We start from the raw sequence: 25,936 nt of genomic DNA on the forward strand, positions 1-25,936 counted from the left end.
GTTTCTAGTTAATTAGCACAATATCTCGTCTACTACTACTCACACATATGCTTGCAACACAAGCGATACCACTCATCCACTACTTCTTACGTAAGCAAGAAGTATCAAACAATTATGCACTCATAAGAATGAAGAAGAGGAGTCATAAAGATATTAGCTAACATTATCTATCATTCCTCTAATTACAATATAATCTAATCATATAAAACTTAATAATATCAACACAAGGAGAACATCATCATCATCATTATCAAGCAAAGCATCATCAAAGTACACAACAAACAAAACACGGACAGAGTACACAACAGAATCATGATAAGTACATAACTCACGGCCGATTGGATCGACTTGCTCTGATACCACTTAATGTGACACCCTCTACCCCACATACCATAACACAAATAAAAAAAATTGAATAACAATTTTTTTCATAATTAAAATACTAAACATGTTTAAATAGAGGGTAGCACATCCATAACTTAAATAGTAGCTTAATCAACGAAAATTACAAAGAGATAATATAAGGTCTTACTAAATAATTTAATAAAAACATCTTAATCTAATCCTATCTATGCCCTGATGTCACATGTCCTATCAGAGCAAATCCCAACATAGAAGCCTAAGTTTCATCACCAACATCCTCTGCCTCATACAGATAATTACCTGTAAGACACTCAAGGAAAAACAACACGAGAAAAGGGAGCAAAAAACATCTCACTCTGCCTCACAGTGTAGGAATATACACCAGATAGCCAAACACAAACAAAACATATATAACATAGATAAATTAATAATAATATCACATTTCAATCATCCAAGACATATCAATTTTTCATATAACATTAAAATGCACATATATGGACACAGACTACATTTTATCATGCATGTGGCGCCAGTAACATATCACATGGTGTATTTCCGCTAGCAATACACGAAGAGTAGTCTAGGAGTACATGCCAGGTCACACCCTCTGTGCACTCTCACTAGAAGGACATACTACCAGAGTCTTATCAGGATAGCTAAGCTGGGCAAGATACAACCAATGCACACAATGGGGGAGACTGGGACTTACAAACCGAGTTATTCTTAAGGACTAATCCCCAAAGCTTTTACACTAAGGGGCCTTCTCTGGCGGTATATTCCATATCGTACCCTTAAAAACATTTATGCATATGATGCATGTCAATCAAGACTCCATGCTTTTCTCATATCACATTTTCATGTCTCATTCCCATATCACATTATCATGTCTCATTATCATCATGTTATCAACACATCACATCATCACAGCTCATCATCACATTTTATCATCACATTTCATCATCATGTTCTCATCATCATATTCACATCATCACATTCACATTATCACATTATCTCATCATATTCACCATTTTCATAGAGCACTTTAATTCATATCAAAACTCATCTATTTGCGAAATTAAATACATATTCATACATCTCATACAACAAGAAATACAACAGAACAATCAAAAGGTAAAACAAAAAATATTAAAAATATGCATGTTTTTCATAGGGTTCCCACAGGAACTCACAGAACACTCTAATTCATATCAAAACTTATTTATTTTCAAAATTAGACACATATTTACACTCAGCAAACATCAAGGAACATAACAAAAAACTCAGAAGGTAAAATACAAACAGTTAAAATTTGTGTCTTACAATTACCAATGCATTCCCTTAGAGTTTCCCACAGGAACCCATAAAGATCTTAAATTACACATTTATATTTAAATATAGGAAAAATAATAGAAGAAACATATATAATTGGGAAAAACCCATCATAAATAAGCATATAAAAAACATAGGATTGGGGGGTCAATCCTACTACCCAAGATAAATTCCCACACCCAAAGCGAGATTTCTCACTCCCCCCTTACCTCGATAAGTAGGAGCTGAAACCAAAACAAGACCTCGCTAATCTCCTCCTCTGAGTTCCCCTTGGTCTTCAAAGAGTATAGAAGAAAAGAGGTCAAAAGTGAAAAAGAATGCATTTTTAGAGTGCCAGAACGTTCTATTTATAGGCATCAGGTGTGGCAAGAACGGCCCATTTCTTATCCGGAATGACCTGTTTTGAACTCATTCGTCCTACGCAAATTTCATATCCATAACGGCACGTTCTCAAACCAGAATGGCCCATTATGGGATTGCATAATACTCATAAAATCGTGTGTTGGAACAGCCCGTTCCAACCTAGTCTTTTTAGGCCATTTTAGCAGTCTGGAACGGCCCGTTCCAGTTTGAGAACGGTCCGTTCTAGGCTACTAAAAATTAAAATATCACTACTAGAAAAATTAAAATTAAAGAGGGAAGAAATCCGTCACTAATCTTCATAAAATCCGTCACAAATAAATTAGTGACGGAATTTGTGACGGAAATGATTCCGTCACAAAATTTGGCGTCACAAAATATTTAGTGACGGATTATTTTCTCCGTCACAATTAGTGACGGAATTAAGGCATCACAAACAATATAATTTCCGTCACTAATTTCTAACAATAAATGTTTAGAAATTAATAAAAATCCGTCGCAATTTGTGAGGGATTAAATCCCTCGCAATTTGAGAGGGATTGAGAGGTATGTGAGTCCGTCACAAATTGAAATGACACAAAATCCCTCACAAATTGTGATGAACGAATCCGTCACAAACTGTGATGCCTATAATTGACTAGAATCCGTCACAATTTGCGACGCTAGAATTCCGTCACAATTTACGACGGATTTTATCCGTCACTAACTGGGATGAATCCCTCGCTAACTGTTTGATGACTAAATTTGAGGAAACTATTGTTTTAAGAGTCTGGTAATCGATTACCTATACATGTAATCGATTACCAGACAATGAAAATCATATGTTCGAAAGTTACTTATTAAAAGGTTCTCTGGTAATCGATTACCCATTTCTTGTAATCGATTACCAGAGCCTATTATTGAAACAATTTCAATCAAAACAAAAATATCAAGTCTTTTTTATGAAAATGCATGATATCATTTAAAATGAAGATAAAAGAACAATACAGACATCAAGAGGAGTTCCCAAGATTAATGATGTGCTTAATCGGCAAGACAACACATGAAAAATAATGAATGACCTCTATCAGTGTAACTATGACAATAAAGCTTCATTGGAGTATATTCATAGCCATGATACTTTTCATCATTTAGAGATCAAAATCCACAAGGCACACATTTAGGCAAAGAAACCCCTTCAAACAATACACATGAAGCAACCTAATTTTACTAAGCTAGATTGCTTATATAGTGATGACCTTATACCTATCTACCAAACATACAATTAATAGAGGCAACATGTTGAAAATTCCAAATCAAATCATACAAAAATTCAAATACAGGGGAAAAAATTCTTAAAATTGATTACCTTTTTTCCCGGCCTAACAAGCCTCAAGGCCACCTCAGCAGCAGTATTTGCAGTAGCAATAACATCAGTTGCCCTTCCTGTGACAGGACCTTCCTGAAGAACATGAGTGTGAGCCACAGCCGCGATGAAACCATCTATATGACAAGCCAAATCACTACAAACAACCAAAGAAACTACCATCAACTTCCCAGTAATAGCGAAAAACACAAATTTCATTCCCCCATCACTCATAACAAAATTCCTACTGAGAAAATAGGAGCAATCTTATTGTGTCTGTGACACCCTTACTACCCCAATACATATATCGAAATATAATAAAAAAAAAAATTAAGGAAAATAAACTTTTTAAGTTGGTAAAAGGGTTCACATAATACTTCATAACTGTTCTGACTGAAAAATAAAACTTGAAAGATAAAATTCAAGAGTTTACACATTTTTCAAAGAAAATAACATTTATTACAATACCAAATATTCTATCCTAGAGATCCTCTTGCCCCGATGTCACACTATCAGAGCATTTCCCAAATTAACGGATGGCATTCTATATACCACTTGCAGTTGGATCCTCTCCACCTAAAATATCAACAATTTATACGGTGAGAAAAGAAAAATTATCTATATGCAAAATACATTCAATCATATCACAGTATAATTTTATCATAACTCATTATATAGTGTATATATATATATATATATATCAATTACTCATCATATTCACATACAACATTCGTGCCAATCCAACAATTAACACTATGCCAAGGCCTCGCCACATCTGACACAAGTGATACAAGTTAATTGCCTCACTCAACCCACACCAGACCAGGGGTCACGCCCTCCCTGTAGCATCACTTACCCAGGGGCCGTGCCGTCCCTCGCCATTTTGGTGTGAGGAAACACAATCACATTACAATCAATACAATTTCTTGCAATTAACCCTATGCCAGGGCTGCCATAAGCGACATAAGTGGTGGTGTTAACTGTCCTACTCATCCCACATCATACTAGGGTCACGCCTTCCCTATAGCACCACTTACCCAGGGGTCGTGCCATCCTAGTCATCAATGTGAGACATCACAATCATAATCATACAATATCTCAACTCATAATTCAAACTCACATCAATATCATCCATCAAATAACGTAACAATAACTAATATAATAATCAATAGAATAATTAGTATAAACTATAAACAGCGTATCAGGGGTTATACTACTCCTACCATGCTCATCCTTATTTCATATGAAAGATAAGAAAATTTCCTATAACTCTCATGAAGACATCAAGTCCTAATTCCATCATCTACTTTGTGAAAAATGATAAAAACCGCAACAGCTATAGATAAAGCTGACAGCTTGACCCCTCTTCACTAAAACATCCATATCTGGAGTTCTAGACCTCCTTTTTGGGTGATTCCAACGCCATTGGAAAGCTAAAATCCAAGGCTACAACTTTCATTAAGACCTCAAAATCAAAATATTCACGCTCAGCGCCCAGACTTGCACTCAGCGCGCCCAGCGCATTCTGCAACCAGCAACCCATGAAAACCTTGAAAATTCCTTCCAATCATGAATCCAATCCAAATTACACGAATTTGAACCATTAAAAAAAAAACATAAACAATATCAAAAAAACATCATTTTAAGCAATAAAATTAAGTTTTAACCATTAATCCATGGAAATCATGAAGAAATCATGAAAACCCTAACCAAAACCTTTTCCCCTCAATCCAACCTCAATCATACATAGAACATGGAATCAATGTGATAATTCAAACTCATACATACCAGATTAAGTCTTATAAGTACTACCCTTGCAATATAGTGAAAAACTAGGAATACATATATATATAGATAATAATAAAGAAAATATAAATTAACTCCAGTAAAGGTGGCAGTGCCTCCTAGTTAGGAATCCATTTATATTTTCCAAATCATAAAAATATAACAAAGATGTAAATTTTAGTCTTTTATCAAGAACATTTAAATTACAAAATAATAGGAGGCTCAGCCTTCCATTCAGATAAATTCCAAATTATAAATTAATAGGAGGCTCGGCCTTCCATTCAGATAAATTAAACGTGATTTTAAGAAATTATTCCTCTACCCAATTCCCTCATGTACTCTACATATAAATAATCCCCTTTTCCCCCGTACCTGGATGAATAGGAACTTGGGCAGAACCTCCTCCTCTTTTTCTTAAATCGGGACCGGAATTAGAGCAGAACCTCCTCTCTTATTCTCTCTTTTTATTTCTCTAGAATTTCTTCTCTCTAAAATTATGAATTTCCAAAAACCTTAAACTCCTATTTATAGAATTTATGAAGTTACTATGCATAGATTAAAATAATATTATTTCATTATTATATATTAAAAGTTACTTTTTATTAAAATATTCAAATAAATAGAATTGGAATTCAATTGAATTCCGCAGCCTCTGCATTCCACCGCAGCCATTTCCTATTCAAATTCTAATAATTGAAAAAAAATACTATTTAGAAATACGTATACATGAATAGTAAAATACGTATACATAAATAGTAAAATACGTATATATGAATAGTAAAATACGTAAAAATATGATAAACCTTCTAATAATCCCAATACATAAAAATAAAATTTTGGGATGTTACAGACACATAAAACCCGAGCCAAAAAACAAGCACAACAATCTTACAACACAACACCTGCATTGTGCTCAAATCATAGTTACCAATCCCAGATAGCAGCATTTAGTGGCTAACTCTGAAAATGCTATAGCAGGAAGTGAGATGACCACTATTTTAAACTCCTCAAAATTAAAGATTTTCATGATATAATAAGTCACAGTTTACAGACAATCACCGTCAATAGCGCCCGAAAAGCTGCTATTTTGGCCGCTATTGAAACAACTTTACTATTTGAACTCCACAGTTTACGGGCTATTTTGTTTGCAGCACGGCCCATTCTGCATGCAGAACGGGCTATTTTGTTTACAGAACAGCCCGTTCTACAAGCAGAACGGGTTGTTTTGCTTGTAGAACGGGCCGTTCCGGTTTCAAAATTCATCCAACAATAACAAAATAATAGACATAAGAAGAGAATGTTACCTTGATATTATATTCTTCCAAGAAAATGAGAAGCTGGAGACTTTAGATAAGAGCCCGAGAGAGTAAAGAAAATATTATATGAGCCAAAGATTAGAGAATGACAGACTTTTAAAATCGGTCATAAGGTAGCCGATTTTAAAAATAATGTCATTATTTACAAAATTGCCACCACATCACTTTTAAAATCGGTTTCCTTATGACCGATTTTAAAACCCCGATTGTAAAAGTCATTTTTGTACTATTCAATTAATTAGAATCGTGTCTAGAGCTAATATTTTAAGTGGAAGAGCCAAATCAAAGACATTGCAATTCATATACCCTAAGGTTAGCAAATTAATTAATAGAGACAATAATATTTGAATTTATCGACTTTGGAAATAATAGTTATTTGTTTCTCATTTTAGTGTAATAAGCAACAAGACTCGTTTGAATGTGGCTATTACATCATGTATTGGATGAGAGCCATAGTTTCTGCGGGTATTACTGATTCTTGGGGGCAGGTAATTCATATCAAAATTTATTTAAGTATATTTACCTTTATGATAATTAACATTCCATATTAATGACACTTAAATTAATGTTTCAGTTCTTTCAAGATCCATCTCCATTGCCTGAAGATGAAATCATCAAGATAAGAGAACAATAGGCAACTTTTTTTCTTCAAAGTATATAATAGTTATATTTCTAAGTTTAGTTAGTTGGATATTATGTTTCTAGTTTGATAGCATGACAAACATATGTTTTATAGCTTTTTTAGGACAATAGGATTTACATTGTCTTAATTTATGCTTTTTAAGATTTATATATTATTTTCTTTTTGTCATTCAATTTTGAAATATAAATTATATTTGAATTTGTATTCTGGACTACTTGGGTTAGGTTTTGTATTTTGGACTGTATGCAGGTTTTGGGTGTATCAAAAAGCAATAAAAATTTAAAAAAAATGCAAGAATTTACATCGGACTTCACCATGTCCGACGTAAATTTACGTCAGATCTAGCATTGGCCGACGTAAATTTAGGTCGGACATGGTGTGTCTGATGTAAATTCTTGCGTGTATTTTTTTAAATTTTAACCCAATTTTACGTCAGTTCTAGGGAATGTCCAACATAAATTTACGTTGGATTTCACAGCCGACGTAAATTTATGTCTCCCGCATTAACGTCGGAGTCGTTTCTAACGTAAAATCCTTAAAATATCCGACGTAAATGACCCCTTTTCCTCTAGTGGCAATTATGGATGTCTTAGGTGAGGAAGATCCGGCTATGAGTGACATCTAGAATGTCAATGGTTGAATTGTGGGTATGCTCTGATATTGTGACATAGGGACAAAGGATTTCTAGGACATGAATTTTTATATGGATTTGGAGTGGTACTTATTATTTTAAAAACAATTTGTAAACTCTTACGTTTTATTTTCCCAATGTTCATTTTCAATCATTTTGGATATTGAAGAACATTTGTGAAGGTTTTTATGTGAACCCTTTTACTAGTGTTGAAAAATTTATTTCCTTAATTTAATTACATTATTACGTTATGTGTTGGAGTAGTAAGGGTATCACATCAACCACAGTCTACGAATACTACATAAAGAAAAGTTAAAAATAAAAAACAAAAAATAAAAAATGGCTCATCAAACCCATAAAAGATAGAGGGAGACTTGGAAAATAAAAACCTTGAACTCTTGGAACTGAACCCAGTGTGAGAAAGATAACAGAAAAAAAAAAGTGAAAAACCGGAAAGTGAAGCAAGCATGAGAGATACCAAAAAAAATGAAAAACATAAACTTCAGTTATAAAAACATAAAAAGTGACGTAGATTTTAAATAACATATCGATACACATCAACTATAGTCTATACATCACTTACAATATTAAAACTCTTCTTTTACTGAGGGATTAGTAGTAATGCCCTTAAGACTATCATTTCTATGTTTGTTATTATTGGCGAGAAACGGCGTCGTTGTGGATGGGAAGTCACGAAACAACGTCGCCTCATCGTCCACGAACTGGGAGAGCCATTCCAGCTCCACTGCTTCATTGCTCTGTGCACACACAACACAAGGCCAAATAAATAATAAAAAATGATTTAATTTTTTGGGATTTATGATAAGTAATATTCCTGAGAATTTTATACGAAAAATAAGTTAACTGTAGTAATGATATTTGTTTAGATTGTTTTTTATCAAACTTAAAATTCCAACTTAAAACTTTAAAATTTGAAAATCAACTTTAGTTCTGATAAGATTGAACTTGAATATAATAAAAAAATCAAAAAAATTTTTTTGGAGAATATTATTTAATGTTTTAATCTAAAAGTACTTTTATAGTATGAGTAACATCTATTATCAATATAATTAATATTTTAAATAATGTAATATATATTTTAGATGATAAATTTGAGCCTAATTCAATCTTGTAAACTCGACTTATAAAGTAAAAGTTATTTTTTACTTATATACTATTTAATTGTCTGTTCTATAGTTGATGTGGGACTTTGATTTTTTTTTTTTAATAATAACATTTATCATAAATATAATTAATATTTTAAATAATGTAATATATATTTTATATGAAATTGTGAAAATTTAATATATTTAATTAATTATGTTAAATATATGTGAAATTAATTGTTTTTATTTATATAAATATAGAGTGGGAATAACATGCAAACCTAATTCAATGCAAGATAGTAACCAATCGGCAATTTCTTATCATCTTAACTATATTTATAACCATCTTTTATTATGGCCTCCACCATCGACTTTATGGATGATAATGGGTAGGGTTTGAATAGAATTTTATAGTACTCAATTTTATATGTGTGTTTAAAAATAATATATGAATCCAATTTTATATCTACGTGGATAATAATTTTAATATTTATTTTTGTACCCGTTAAGTACTTATGTACTCATACCCACACTCGCAACCTATATTTATTTATGTATAAAGTAAATAAATCAATAAAAAGATAAGATTTCACACAAATTTATAAATAAATATTACAAAGAATATAATTATTGTAAATAAACTTAAAAAAATCAACTTAATAAAAGTTGTAATTAAACTTTCAACATTATGATCATGTGTTAACAATATTTTCCAATACATGTGAAAAAAAATACAGAAATTAGTTAGATTAAAATTATAGATTAAATTATATACTATAAATTTCAAAAAAAAAAAAAAACAAATATATAGACACTTGACCTCATCCTCGAAATCAATTTCTCTATATTTTTGCAAACATTTGTCTTCCAAGTTTATATATTAGTTTGGTCTAGTAATACTAATAGAAACTGCATGACAAGAAAATGAATGATTAGATAATTTAAATTAATAATTAAAACAAATAATAAAAAATAAAACATCTCTTATTAAATAAATAAAGTTTAATTCTTTATTACCTTATTGCTTGCGTTTCAATCAACTTTGTGCACACATAAGTGCCTCTAGAGTAAATTTATGGAACCTAGATTAATGATGACTCAAAAAACTATCTCATGTGTTAAATGCAGATTCTGAAGCTACAGGTGAAATTGGGATTTGCCAAAATCCTTAACAATTTTTTACAAAATTGGATACTTAATCTCATTTGTTTTCCACCATATCCAAGAATGTCAAAAGTAGAACTTATAGATAAAACTTTTTCTTTCAAATAAATCTCTATTTCAGGTTTTATTTGTGTTTCAATTGTATCATTTATAAATAAATCATAATCACTATTTTTTTTATAATATTTAGATTATTCAAGTTTGACTCATTAACATTTGCTCGTGAAGTTGAAAATTTCAATATTCTCTTAGCTTTAGTTTGATACTCTTTAAATAATGAGTAGCATATATAATTTTTTTATATTATTAATTTCAATTGAATATGAGCTACCAAAAAACTTAGGAAAAAAATACTCTAACAACTTCAACTTATATCTTATGTCTAAAATAATAGTAATATCGTTATATTGATTAATATATATATATATATATATATATATATATATATAGAGCTGTCAAAATGGGCTGTGGCCCGTGGGCCAACACGACCCACCTTGAAAACGGGCCGGGCCGGGCCAAAATAAATAACAGTTTTATGATAAGTGGGTAAATTTAAACCCGACCCACTTTGACCCGGCCCACTTGAGCTGAACACGTGGTGGGCCGGACAGCCCACTAGCCCACTTGATTTTTTTATTGCAACAGCTAACCCAATAATAGGAACAGACAGCAATAAAGTAGAACTGGAAACACTAAGTCTAAAGTCAAAATTATAAAACAAAAACAATCAAAATTGAAAAGAAAACCCTATTCTAGCAAGGAAACGAAACGGACCACGCCGCACTTCATGTCTTCACTGCTTCAGCTTCACTACTTCATCTTGACGAAGGTTTCGGCTCATGAAGGTGTCCCTCTGCAGGTGGCTTCAACTTCACGAAGGTGCCCCTCTATGACTACACTACAAGTTCCGCTTCAATCTTCATATCCCAATTTTCCGCTTACCTTTTAGACCATATATGCGGATAAAGAAATATAAGGAAAGGTGCTAAATGCTAATAAAGAAATATGCGGATAAAGAAATATAGGATAAGGAAAGGTGCTAAATGCTAATGTTACAGGGTTTTCAATGCTACGGGATAAGGAAAGGTGCTAAATGCTATTTCGAAATTTTCGGTGAAAAAGGAAGAATATTTAATTTTTATTTTATTTTTTGGTGGGTTGGTGGGCTGGCCCGTTTGACCCACCAACCCGTGGTGGGCCGGGCCGGGCCATAAAAATTCTGACAAAATAAAAAGTGGGCCGGGTTGGGTTGGCCCGTTTTTAAGGTGGGCCAAAGTGGGCCGGGCTGGCCCGTTTTGACAGCTCTATAGATATATAACTATGGCGTGGGACGGGATGGGTTAAGTACCATAATACCCATACTTAAACTCGTACCCACTGAATTTTACATGTCTATATCCGCTTGTACCCATCCTCATATAAGTTGATAATGTATTTATCTGTCCCACCTTCAAATATTTTTGTGAGTATTCATAGAGCTCAGATCCATTTTATATCCTAACTGTTCCAATGATGTTGATACATATCAGTGTAGACCCCTAAAATTGTCCGGGTCAGAAATAAAGCTCAAAGACTCTCGAAGACCGAAGGAAAGTCAGCCAGAAGGACTCTTGGAAGACCCTAGGGTGATTCTTTGTAGGTCTAAAGGTCTTAGAGTAGCTTAGAATAAGGGTGTGCGAGGATTGGAGCTCAATACGCCCTCCTAGAGGTTCAGTACGACCGTACTGAGCCATTTGAACTACAATACGGCCGTAGTGAAATCAATACGACCATACTGAAGTTTTTTGAACTTCAGTACGGCCGTACCAAATTCAATACGCCCGTACTGTAGTTCAAAATGGCTCAGTACGGGCCGCAGTGAAATCAATACGGCCGTACTGAAGTTTTTGAACTTCAGTACGGCCGTACCAAATTCAATACGGCCGTACTGTAGTTCAAAAACCCAGTACGGGCCGTATTGACCTCCCAGGCCGTATTGCGCCTCAATCCTATAAATAGGACGTCATTGGCACGTCCTCCCACACTTTTTCCAGACTTCTGGACCCTCGTGCTGAGTATTCTTGGGTTTTTGAGCTATTCTCTGCCCTAGAAGTCTCTCCGAGAGCCAATCTGACGAAGTTCTTGAGTCATGAGCCATTAGCTTGAGACTCGAACAAGTCGAAGGGAAATCTCTTTGATTTCCATAGTAAAAATTATCTTTAGGGAAAGGAGCGAGCGGACGTGTAGTGAGAAGGAGTGCCAAAAAGCCTCCTAAACTTCGTTTTGAATATATAAAAGCACGCTTCAAAGGTTTATTCCCAAAATCCTTTCTTTTACCGCTTTTTGATTGTTGCATTACACGTTTAAAGCTTTCATCATGTAAATATTATACTTATAATCGTTTCTAATAAATAGGGGTAATTTAGTAACTTTACACTATTATTTATGAAATAATCCGTCATAGGGAACCCGAAAGGGGCGTTGTGGGGTGCTAACACCTTCCTCACACGTAACCGACTCCCTTACCCAACTCTGGTTGTAATGGCCGAAGTTGATTTGCGAAAAATCAATTGCCTTATATCTTTTTCCAATGTTTTGAGTAAAACATTGGTGGCGACTCCAAGAACCCCTTCTTTTTGCGAAAACCACTAATCCATGGAGGGTCCCGCTTGGGATTAACATGGATTGGTGAGAGTCATTTAAATAAAATTGTTAGCTCGATGAGGTCTCAGTTTGAGAATAAGTCGTTCTAACAAACCATCATCTTTCAAAACCTAAAAAGAGTCCAACCATCGTCGCGAATGCCAAGGTTCGTTTCGGCGGGTGGCGACAATCAGTCACAAATCAAATTATCAATGTTGTAACAGCCCGATTTTCACAGATTATACGAAGGCCCAAGGCCCAATAAGGGTTATGTAGTAGCCCAGAATGGGCCGTTCTCAAATTGGAACGGGCCGTTCCAAACTACTAAAACGAGAATGATTTAGTAGCCCAAAATGGGCCGTTCTCAAACTAGAACGGGTTGTTCCAAAATGCTAAAATTTCCTACAAATCTTAGATAGGAACGGGGCGTTCCAAACTACCAAAAAGGCCTATAACCCTAGTTGGGAACGGACCGTTCCAAATATGGATGTTATGGGTTAAATGCAACACCAGAACGGGCTGTTCTGGTTTGAGAACAAACCATTCTGGATATGAATTTTACACATGTCGTCAGAGTCCAGAACGGGCCATTCCGAATTTGAAACGGGCCGTTTCGGTGACCCCTGATGCCTATAAATATAACGCTCTAGCACTCCCAAAAAGCACACATTTCAATTCTGACTTCTTTCAGTTCTGACTTCTTTTCCTTCTACATTCTCTGAAGACCGAGGGGAACCTAGAGGAGGAGACCAACCAGATCCTGCTTTAGTTTCAGCTACTCCTTATCGAGGTACGGGGGAAAAGGAGATTATTTTTATGCAGAGTTACATGAGAGCATTGAGTAGAGAAAGAGTCCCTTAGAATTATGGGTAATTTTATAATTGTTTCTGTTTGAGGAATTGATGATCCCATTATATTCTGTATGTATTGAGGATTAGAAATATATATTTAATTTGCAAAAATGATGATATGGGAGAGAGAACGAAATTATAGAAAAGCGCCTATGAGTTAGGTTTTGGAAAAATTGGGGAGTTTTACTATTTGAGTTAAAATTCTACTAAATTAATGATTTCATCGAGTTTTATATTAATTTATAAATGTGATTGTTATATTATTTGGTAAAATTGATGATCTAGATATGGAATGTGGTGTGATGCCTTCGTATATACATTATATCTATTGTCTTATTATGGAATTGATAACATGATGTGAGTATGTTGACATGAAATGAGATGTGTGTGTCGCCACCGGCCCGAAACGGGCTTTCGGCACTCGCGAGGGATGGTTGGACTCTTTTGTTTGTTTAAAAATATGGATTGCTAGAATGACTTATTCTCAAACTGAGACCTCGTCAAACGAGCAATTTTATTAAAAGGCTCACCAATCCATGTTAATCCCAAGCGGGACCCTCCATGGATTAGCGGTTTTCATAAAAAGGAAGGGTTCATGGAGTCGCCACCAATGTTTTACTCAAAACATTGGAAAAAGAAGTTTAAGGCAATCGATTCAAAAATCGACTTCGGCCATTACAACCAGAGTCGGGTAAGGGAGTCGGTTACGCGTGGGGAAGGTGTTAGCACCCCACAGCGCCCCTTTCGGGTTCCCTATGACAGATTATTTAAAAATAATAGTGCGAAATTACTAAATTACCCCTATTTATTCTAAGCAATTATAAATTAACTATCTACATGATGACAGTTTAAATATGTACACACAGAAAGCGGTAAAAGAAGGGACTTTAAAGAGATAAACCTTTGAAGCGTGCTTTCTTATATATCTTGACAGAAATTGGGAAGCGTTTTGGCGTTCCCTCCCTCTACAAGACTGCTCGCTCCCTCCTAAAAAATAATTTTTGACTTGGAAATCCGATGGATTTCCCTTCGACTTAGTTTGAGACTCAAGCAAAATGCTCAGAACTCAAAAACTTCGTCGGATCAACTCTCCGAGTGATTTCTAGGCAGAGCACTGCTCAAAAAAACCCAGAATACTCAAGAAGAGGGTTAAAACTCAGTCCAAAAGTGTAGAATGACGTCCCATTGACGTCATATTTATAGGGAAGAGGCTCAATACGGTTTATGAGGGTCAATACGGTCCGTATTGAAGTTTTGAACTACAATACGGCCGTATTGAATTCAATACGGCCGTATTGAAGTTCAAAAACCTCAATACGGCCGTATTGAAGTTCAGTGTAGCCGCATTGAGTTCAAAAACCTCAATACGGCCGTATTGAAGTTCAGTGCAGCCGCATTGAGTTCAATGCAGCCGTATTGAAGTTCAGAAACTTCAATACGGCCGTATTGAACTTCTAGGAGGCCGTATTGGGCTTCATTCCCTCCACTTTCTTATTTTTTGCTACTCTAAGACCTCTAAACCTACAGATTGTCATCCTAGGGTCTTCCAGGGTCTTCCAGGAGTCCTTCCGGGTGACTTTCCTTTGATCTTCGAGAGTCTTCGAGTCTTATTTCCGACCCGGACAATTTTAGGGGTCTACAGTGTGGAATGTGAATGAGATGTGATTGTGAATCCTCATACTGATGATCAGGGGTGAGCAAGACCCTAGGCTGCTAAAAGGGTAGCGTGACCTTGGCACAGTGTTATGTCAGGGGTGAGCACGATCCTAGGCTACTAAAAGGGTAGCGTGACCTTGGCATAGTCTTATGTCAGGGGTGAGGATGACCCTAGGCTGCTACAAGGGTAGCGTCACCTTGACATAGTGTTAATTGTAAGATTTGTGATGATTGTGATTGTGATGTGAATGTGGTTCCTCATACATATGACGAGGGATGAGACGACCCTGGGTAAGTGATGCTACATGGATGGCGTGCCTCTGACATAGTGTGGGATAAGTGGGGCAATTAATACGTATCATTTATGTCGTGGCACGACCTTGAGGTGGCGTGACCATTGACATAGTGTTAATTGCAAGATTTGTGATGGATTGGTGTGATTGTGAAATTGTGATGTGAAGTTGATGCATGATTGATAGAATTATGATATGTAGAAATGATTGTAAATATTTCATTATGTAATGAGTTATGATGAGATTACATTGTCGCGTGTTTGTATGTTCTTTACATATAGATGTTTTCTTTTCTCACCGTATAATTTGTGGATATTTTAGGTGAGGAATACCCAACTTTGAGTGGCATCTAAAATGTCAACAATTGAATTGTGGGTGTGCTCTGGTATTGTGACATCGGGGTAGAGGATTCTAGGATATAAAGTTTTATAAGTATTTGGAGTTGTACCTTTCTTTTGAAAATAATTTGTAAACTCTTAAGTTTTACTTTCCAAATTTTATTTTCAATTTTTATTGGATATTGAAGAACAATTATGAAGGTTTTATGTGAACCTTTTTACCAATGTTGAAAATTTTATTTTTTAGCTTATTTACATTGTTACAATATATGTGTTGGGGTAGTAAGGGTGTTACAAATATATTTTAGATAATTGTTAAAGTACTAAAAAAAATTCAAGAGTTTTGGTATAGTGAATTTTTAGATAAACGAACTTGGCTATACATATATTGATATATACATTTGTTTCGGTCCCAAAAGGAAGAAATTTTCTATGAAAGCACTTAATTAATAAGTGATTTTATCTTCATGCATGTTTGTAGCTGTATCCTCTTACGAAATTCTCGGGATGTGAGATATATAATTGTGTTATTTAATAACGAAAATTAATACATAAAGCATTTCAAAATTAATGGACTACATACATAGCAAAGGTTTTTCACAATAAGAAAGGAGCAAATTAAAATGATAACTACAGGATGTCTAGATAAGTCTAATGGTGGAAGATTTATGATCTTAGACTTGATGTTGAATACTGTTATTATAATCGTTCACATTATTTTTATTTTTTATTATAAGAAAAAAAAATTTTATTTTTAAATATAAATAAATTTTAACTATTTTTTCTCAGAAAAATATTTTTCTTTAATATATGATGTTTAGTAATTGTATTACTTCTTTTAATATTTATAATAAAGATAATTTAGAAAGAATTAATATTATAGAATTAATAAAATTTAATATAAATAAGTGATTTTCTTAATATATGTAAAATTATTATTATTATTATTATTTTAATGGGGTAATAACTTTGAAAATAATTCGATTTAATTTTTATAAGAATAATTCATTTTTTATATTATAGTTAGTTATTACTATTTCAACTTTTTTTACACGCCTCTATATATATATATATATTTTTTATTTTTTTTTATTTTATTGAAATCGAATAAAAAAATATTAGCAATTGACCATATATTCTATACAGGAATAATGATGAAAGTGAAAAACCAGCGTGTATTCCTAACTCCTAAGTATTTATAGATGAGTTGATCACATGCATGACTTTTTACTTGATGAAACTTAAATCATGCGAGTTTTATTAGGGCAATATATTTCTTATAAATGCCTTAAATTAAGGTAATAATACAAAAATGATAGAATGTTTGATAATGATTTTATGAATATGTAATCATGGAAGGCACACTTATCTTACACTAAAACAGAAAGTATGAAGATGCCAGCAACCCATGAAGATGTTAGAAGATGCTGTAATTAATTCTAAAATGTTTTAAGTTGGGTAGTGGGGGTTGATCATGTATATCATTGTATTTGTTTTATTATAAATTATGACACCCTCTACCCTGCATATTCTAACACATAAATAATAAAATTTGAATAACATAATCTTTCATTATTAAAATATCAAATATGTTCAGATAGAGAGCACCACATCTATAACTTAAACAAATAACATAATCAGCGAAAATTACAACGAAATAAGGTTAAGGTTTTCAAAATAATTTAATAGAAATAACATCCTAATCTAATCTTATCTACGTCCCGATGTCACATGTCCTATCAGAGCAAGGCCCAACATAGAAGCCTAAGCTTCATCACCAACATCCTCAGCCTCATGCTGATAATCACTTGTATAACGATCAAAGGAAAACAACAAAAAGGAAAAAGGGAGTGAGAAACATCTCACTCTGGTTCATAGTATAGGAATACACACCAGATAGTCAAACACAAATAAGACATGTATATGTACATAACATAGATGGATTAACAACAATATCACATTCCACTCATCAAAGACATAAAAATATCAAGTTAACATATAACATTAAAATGCACATGTAATGGACACAGACTACATATTATCATGCATGTGGCGCCAGTAACACATGTCACATGGCATATATATTGTCGGTAGCAATACACGAGAATAGTCTAGGAGTACATGCCGGGTCACACCCTTTGTGCACTCTCACTAGAAGGACATACTACCAGGGTCTCGTTGAGATAGTTAAGCCGCGCAAGATACATCTCATGCACACAATGGGCGAGACTGGAACTTACAAACCGATTTATCCCCAAGGACTAATCCCTAAGCTTTTACATAAGGGGCCTTCCCTAGTAGTGTATTCCATATCGTACCCTTAAAAACATTTATGCAAATGATGCATGTCAATCAAGACTCTATGCATTCTCATATCACATTATCATGTCTCATTATCATATCACATTGTCATGTCTCATTATCATAAAACATCATATCTCATGTCTCATATTCACTTTTCACATTATCTCATCATATTCACATAGTCTCCACAGAGCACTTTAATTCATATCAAAACTTGTCTATTTGTGAAAGTAAACACATATTCGTAGATCTCATTCAACAAGAGATACAACAGAATAATCAGAAGGTAAAACAAAAAATATTAGAAATTTTTTCCTGTTTCTCATAAGGTTCCCACAGTGATGGAATCATGCCTAGGAAGGCAAGAGGTGACATATTGAAGGAGCCAAGAGGAGTTGGCTAGACATGAAGGTTTGGGTCAGTCAGGGCCCAATGGGCCTGATGGGCCTGGGAAGGCCCAAGTTGAACTTTTCATGGGCCATATTTTTTTATAGCTAATTTCATATGTTTTGTATACATGATGTTAGTATAGGTATCATATATTTTGGTCTTGTATTTTGGACCACATAGAATAGCATTTTAGGTTTTAGGCTAGTTGGGCCTAGTTTTGGGCTTCATGGGCCTTTGGGCTTTTGGTACCCAATATTGGGCTCATTTTCATTCTTGTAATTTTTCCTTTCCATTGTAATTGTTTGACCAATGTAATTAGGTCATTAGAATAGGAAAATACAAGGAATACTAAAGTATGCTAATTAGGTTAAACTAGGTTTAATTTGGAAGCCATTTAAGTTACATTTGAGTCACATGTTTTGCACCATTGGTGGCTGAACATGTGACACTCAAATTAACCCTAAATGACTCTCAAATCAGACCTAAATGCACCTTGGTACCTAAATTTTCGGACTTACACATGTGCACCAAAGTTTGAATTCAAATTTCAAATTTGAATTCAAACTTTAGGCGCCAATTTGTGTAGCTTTGGTTTAGGTGCCTATGTGCTTCATTTCCGTGCATACTTAAGTCCTCCCTTCACATTTTTGTATTCACTTTTGAGAATAATGAAATTTGAAAGCTTATTCAGCCAAATTTCGTTCAAGAGTCACCAAGAGAGAAAGCTTCACCTTAGGAACCCTACTAGGTTTTCCTCCTCTTTGAAGTCAGCTTTCCCTTGCACCTTAAGCTTGGATGCTTCCATCCAAGGCTTAAGCCTCTTCCATCCGTGATACTTCCTCCATCTAGTGTTCATCTTTGTGGTTTCCATCTCCTTGAAGAAGATCCGAGCAAAGGAGAAGCTAAGGAGAAGTCATCTACCACTCCTCCTAGTCTTTTCCATCATTTTTGGTATCAAGAGCAAGGTTCTTCTTGGAGATAAGTTCTCTTGTGTTTTGTCCGATTGTTTTTCTGTTTGTGTACTCTTGTATGTCTTCTTTGAGTTTCTATTCGGATCTAATTGTTTTGAATCAAATTTGTTCCATAGATCCATTGTTTGGTTGTTCTTGATTTCTTCCACAATCAACTTGTTTAGGACCTATTAGCTTGTGCTTATTTTTGTTTCTCTTTGAGTCTCTCCATTCCTTGTATGTGTCCGTGATTGGACTCCATGCATTGCATTAGATTTTGGTTTTTAATCCATGTTTTGTCTTAGGATGTTTGTTTAGTCATTATATGTTCAAAAATTCCTTGAATAGCATGTTGACCTAATTTTCTTTTGTGCATTGTTCATCAATTTGTTGCTCTCGGTTTGTATTCATTGTGCCTACCTAAATGTGCTTTTTCTTTTACCTTATTGTGTTCATAATTTGCTATTAGTCCTAGCAAATTTCTTTAGAGTTAGGTTTCCATTGTGTACTTAAGTTTTCAAATCACTTTCCATTGAAAAATCTTAAGAAACAATTTTGTTACCTAAAATTTCAAGTGTTTAACCTACTTCTAGTGCACTTTTCTTGTGGATTCAAATTTTATAAAAAAAAATAGAGTTAAGAGACTGAAAAACAGAGGCAAAAACAGAGCCTAAGGTTCAAAAAGTTCAAAAAAAGAAAGAATACAAAAGGAATCCAAAACAAAACCTAAAAACTAGTGCACTAGTTTCTTTGTTTTCACTTGAATTTTGACCTAACTTGTAGTCTCGGTTTCTATAGCTTGGAATCATAAAAAAATTTGAAACAAAAGGCAAATACCTTCTCTGGAATCTTAATTTGAATATATAAAAAGAAATAATCAAAAAGAAATATAAAAAACAAATTAAAAGGAAAAAGTCGAGAGGTGTACAAGCTGAAAAATCTACTTGATTCCTTGATATTGTTTTGACTACTATTTGTTCTATACTTATCCAATTGTTCTCAATTTTTTTTTTTTTGTTCATCTACTCTAGTACCTATCTAGGAACCTTCCTAACTGTGTGCTAGCTTTATTTGGAGTCTTAATTTTCAGTTTTACTTGTTGAACCTCTTTGAGTCTTGTCATATATACATATTACTCTTCATTTTTGGTATAAGCTTTTCAAATTGTGCTTTTATTGCTTGTCTTGTTTTCTTTCATTAAATTCCCTGTGCTGGAAGTGGCCTCAAATCCTTGCTTAAGGATCAAGCATTGCTCAACAAAGAGTAGGAAAAGTTTGGACACTAAGACTACAAAATTTTGACCTAATTTAGTGACCTAGCTTTTCCTAAACTTCCTTCACTTGAGTGACCATTCCTTTCACCTTGTGAGGAGCCTCCATTAACCACTTTTGTTTTGTTCATTGTGCAGGTCCAGGAGCATCTTATTTCAAGGATTAGTGGAGGATTAAAACACTTGAACAAGTGTTAGAAAAGTTGATCAACCAATCCGTCACTAATTGGGTCACAAAAGCCGTCATTAATTGTTTTCTAGGCTAGTTTAAATTTTGCAATCTCTTTTGTATTTTTAAACCAATTTGTAAAGCTTGGAGGGAGTATTAAGAAGCTGGTCAGGTATATCTAAACCTTGGTAGCTCACTCACGTGTATTACTAGTGGAAGTGGCTTGGAAATTTCATATGTTTCAAGCTTCCACTTAGGGCAAACCGACTATTTGCTTAATCTTGCTTCCTTTAAGTGTTTGATATTTAATTTGTTTACTTTTGCTGCCTTGTTTCGACTAGCTTTGTGTAGCATTTAATTGTTCACGTTTTAGATAGCTTCAAAAACAATTGTGAAAAGCATACAACATAAAAATCTTTGTGAAAATTTTTGTGGAATTGAAAATACCACAAGGGAGTTTAGTGATTTCCACTTGAAAAGGCTTGGTTATTAAGTGGCTCTTAGTAGCTCACCTCCCTTGATAGTGCAATTTGTACACTTAGACTTCCAAGTGCTATTTTTTTGTTCCTAGAAAATTACAAAAATATTTTCTTTTTGCATAGCATATAAAAACAAAATTCTTTTGTTTAATCATGAGAAAATATTCCTCAAGTGGTAGTGATTTAAGCTCTTCAAAAAGTTTTTCACATCCTACTCAAAGGCTTAAATCACTAACACCTTGGAGAAAGCAAGAAGTGTTAAAAAGAGAAAAAGAAAAACTTGAAAGAAAAGCACGACTTGCAATTTTACAGGAAGAAATTCACATTCTTAAACAAAAGAAAGAAAAATTTTTAGCAAAAGAAAAATTGAGAAAAACAAGAGAAAAAGAAGGAAAAAAGGCATTGCTCTTAGGGAAGAGTAAGGAGGAAAATAATTCCTCTAAAGGACTTGTGAGTGAAGAGAGTTGTTCTACCACTAAAAATCATTTACAAAATACTCTCTTCATAAATAAAGACCTTAACTCTTACCCTAATCTTATCACTAGTCATGAAGTAGAGATTCAAGAACAAATTATTCTAAAGAAAAATGAATCTCAACTTCAAGATGCAGTGAAGAAGGAGTGGACTACATTTAGTTCCACTTCTTGTGCTACTTCCTTGGAGGTGCCCAAGGAAGAAAGCCTTCCCCTCTTTAGGACTCCTTCTACCTTAGTTGTTCTAATAAAGCACCCAATTTTCGGTTTACATTGTTTAGTAGATACAACTTGTAATAATCTATATTCTATGTTTGATCTTATGGGAAGTTCTTACTCTTTTGAACTTAATACGTTTCCTTCCCTACAAGACAAATATAGCTTATATGATTGTGAGTATCTAGTAAACAATCAAATCCAAAATTGTTTAGGGCGTTTTCTAGTGGTATTTTCTTTATATTCTAGGAAAAGCCTAGGTTACCATTTAGGGTACTTTAGGCAAGATGTTGTAATTTTTAAGAAGCATTCTTTTCATTGTCTTAGTCATAGTGTCATTACATTTTTAGGATTTCATTCTAGGTTGTACTTAGAAGAGGATCCAATTTCTACTTTTAGGGAGTCTAATTTTGATAGTTTATTTTTTCTTAGGCTAGATATAAGGACTCCTCTTAGGATCCATAATCCATTTTCTCATCATAAACATGTCACCTCTTATACATGGTTTGTTCTGTATGTAGGTGATGATTCTTATTCCATGCATCCTCGTGATTTGAGGACAAATCCTTTTCAAGAGGGAGGGGATGATGGAATCATGCCTAGGAAGGCAAGAGGTGACATATTGAAGGAGTCAAGAGGAGTTGGCTAGACATGAAGGTTTGGGCCAGTCAGGGCCCAATGGGCCTGATGGGCCTGGGAAGGCCCAAGTTGAACTTTTCATGGGCCATATTTTTTTATAGCTAATTTCATATGTTTTGTATACATGATGGTAGTATAGGTATCATATATTTTGGTCTTGTATTTTGGACCACATAGAATAGCATTTTAGGTTTTAGGCTAGTTGGGCCTAGTTTTGGGCTTCATGGGCCTTTGGGCTTTTGGTACCCAATATTGGGCTCATTTTCATTCTTGTAATTTTTCCTTTCCATTGTAATTGTTTGACCAATGTAATTAGGTCATTAGAATAGGAAAATACAAGGAATACTAAAGTATGCTAATTAGGTTAAACTAGGTTTAATTTGGAAGCCATTTAAGTTACATTTGAGTCACATGTTTTGCACCATTGGTGGCTGAACATGTGACACTCAAATTAACCCTAAATGACTCTCAAATCAGACCTAAATGCACCTTGGTACCTAAATTTTCGGACTTACACATGTGCACCAAACACTACTACAAGATGCATATTTTACATCGGTTCTCTAAAGTCATCTACATCGGTTCTAAAACCGATGTAGAATAGAGCGATGTAGAAAATGTATACATTTTTACATCGGTTCTGAAAGACCGATGTAGATTTAAGCATAAATTTACATCGGTTCTCCAGACAACCGATGTAGATTTATGCTTAAATCTACATCGGTTCTCTGGAGAACCGATGTAAATTTATGCATAAATCTACATCGGTTCTCTAGACAACCGATGTAGATTGCATTTTTAAAAAAAATAAAAAATCATGACCCAGCAGCAAGGTGACCCAATATCATTAAAAAATCCTTGAAACTGTGACTGCATCTCTTCAAACTCTTTCTTAATTTTCAACTTTAAAGCCTTGAGATCCTGAAAAGAAAACACAATTTTAAAAACATTATCTAAATAAATGCAATAGACCTCTGTTGCAAGCTATGATATGCATTTTACCAAAATATATATACTTTGGTAACAAAATTATCTCAATACTACCCTTTGGGTTCTACTTGGAAAAGAATAAAGAAATAACCAGATTTCTACGGCCTGGCATTAAAAGGAAAATAATTCTCTTCATATTTCCTTAATCATTACAGCAACTTTATTGCATCAAATATTACTCTTGCTTATTGCATATCTATTGTACTGCTTGTGAAGAGTTCCAGAAAGTAAATTATGATTGAACATAACCAACTATATGCAATAGAAATAAATTGAAGCAAATATAGCTTAGAGGGCGCAACAGCAACAACTATGCCAAAAGCCTTGGGTCAATGCTTCATATTTCTAATTAAAAAAATGTTACACGTCCATTACCAAACCATACATATGTGTTTAGCCCTTAGATTATTTTCAAAGTGATATATCTCATCGAATGCGGCAATTTGGGTTTATGCATTCAATTTGGCTTAGATTAGGACATGTCATTAGTAAAAGGTAAACTAATCCACTGAATACTGATAATGACTCCTCTAGCTGGCAAGAAAATAAACAAATCTAGAATTATTTTTTTTGGTTCTTGCTAGTCATTCAATAGAAATAAACACACCACAATACTATCTACAGCAGCTCATCATATATGATAGAAAAATTTTAAAAGAAACTTCTTGAGCTCGGAGATTCAAAGAGATTTCAGCAAAACATGCATTGCAAGTTATGCTTAGTGCACTTATCTCATCTCAACAGTCCAATTCATCTTATCCAGTCTTGTTTCCAATGGTCTTCACACCTCTAGTGCCACCAGGAGTTGCACGATGTAATTCATTTTCCACAATCAAATTGATTGGGGCCAATCCTTCCTATGGTGACATTGACACTTCATTACTTTATGAAGGGGTATAAGTACGTTTTAAATTTCCACAACAAAAGGTACAGAAAGATACAAGTATGACATGTTATCATGGAAATAATAATTACTATGATAGCATGATACTGATAAAAGTTGTAGAAGTAGAAAATAAATTATGCAACACAATAATTTCATTTCATACTGTTAGTTTTCTTCATCCTTTCATACTGCAAATTCAACCCATTCAGTCACATCAACAAAACCTTATAAAAAACAAATTTCCAATTAATGTTGCATCCCTATTCTCATAATATCCAAAAAAAAATGTCCCAGTTTCTAAGCCATATTTGAGTAAATCTTTCAAACCTCTCTTGCCTATGGGATTCGGATCAAAATTTGTTATTTCAATCTGAAAGAAGATAATGAAGTTGAAAAGCATACATATATAAACAAAAGTAAATATGCCTTACCTTGAAGTAGTTCCCAACAGGTGAGACATAAATTGGAATGGTGTACTCTGGAGAAGGTGCAAGACCAAGTACAGGCCCACTTCCCATTAGCAAAGGCCTAATATACAAGGAACCTTTACCTGCAAGAGGAACCTGAAACCAAATATCACCTAATCAATCTGATGCATGTTACAATATCTAAAATGTATATGGCAATGACAGGGCTCTACAGTACCCACCCAACTTTGGTTTGCTAAAACTGTATCCTTTACAGCTTCCACAAACTGCTCCACAGTAGGCGATGGCATGCACATCCGCTCCGCACCTACCTGCAGCCACAGCCGCAAAGCATTTTCTTCTGGCTGGAAGAGAAGTATTCTCCCATCTTGCTTCCGGTACGCTTTCAAACCCTCGAATAATCCCTACATTCGTGAACCAGAGATATACATTCTTCATCAAACAAACAACAACACCGACAACAATCTACTATCAATCACAGTTCCCTTAAACAAATTCAAATACCAAGCATTGTTATCAGTTCAAAAGCAATTCAGTATGCCTCACATAAATAAATAAAATATAAGCCCACCTGTCCATAGTTTAAAAATCCAGCAGAGGGGTTCAATTCGATGTTCCCAAAAAGCTGGAGTTCACCTTTGGAGAAGGTTCCACCTCGTCAGACCCATTAATCGTGTCGGTGGTATCCGCTTCCGCATCATCCAAAGTAGGAGGCTTTTCAACGGGGGGAATCAAAGGCGTGTAGCCGGCGAGGCTCTCCAGCAAGGCTTGGGTGATGGGTCCGTCGCAACCCTAAACCCTAACCACAATATATCACATACTATTCCAAAATAGTTTTTAGGTAAACTTACGAATCTTTTGGTCTTCCCTTCGGCGACGAACTCACGCGAGCACCACCACATTTCAAGAGAGCTCTTCCGAGAGTGTTTGTGGATTTGGA

At 34.3% G+C, this 25,936-nt stretch overlaps 1 long non-coding RNA gene across 1 annotated transcript; it reads right to left on the minus strand.

Moving 5' to 3' along the window:
• Positions 1-24,173: 24,173 nt before the first annotated feature.
• Positions 24,174-25,677, minus strand: LOC145955635 (uncharacterized). The gene is made up of 2 exons (XR_014432302.1): positions 25,000-25,677; positions 24,174-24,539 (listed from the first exon to the last, which is right to left on the minus strand). It is a non-coding gene; the product is annotated as an uncharacterized LOC145955635 (long non-coding RNA).
• Positions 25,678-25,936: the final 259 nt, after the last annotated feature.

Source organism: Cajanus cajan, chromosome 3 (genome assembly GCF_000230855.2).
Source record: "Cajanus cajan strain Asha chromosome 3, NIPB_CcT2T_4, whole genome shotgun sequence".
In the NCBI taxonomy this organism is placed as follows: Eukaryota; Viridiplantae; Streptophyta; class Magnoliopsida; order Fabales; family Fabaceae; genus Cajanus; species Cajanus cajan.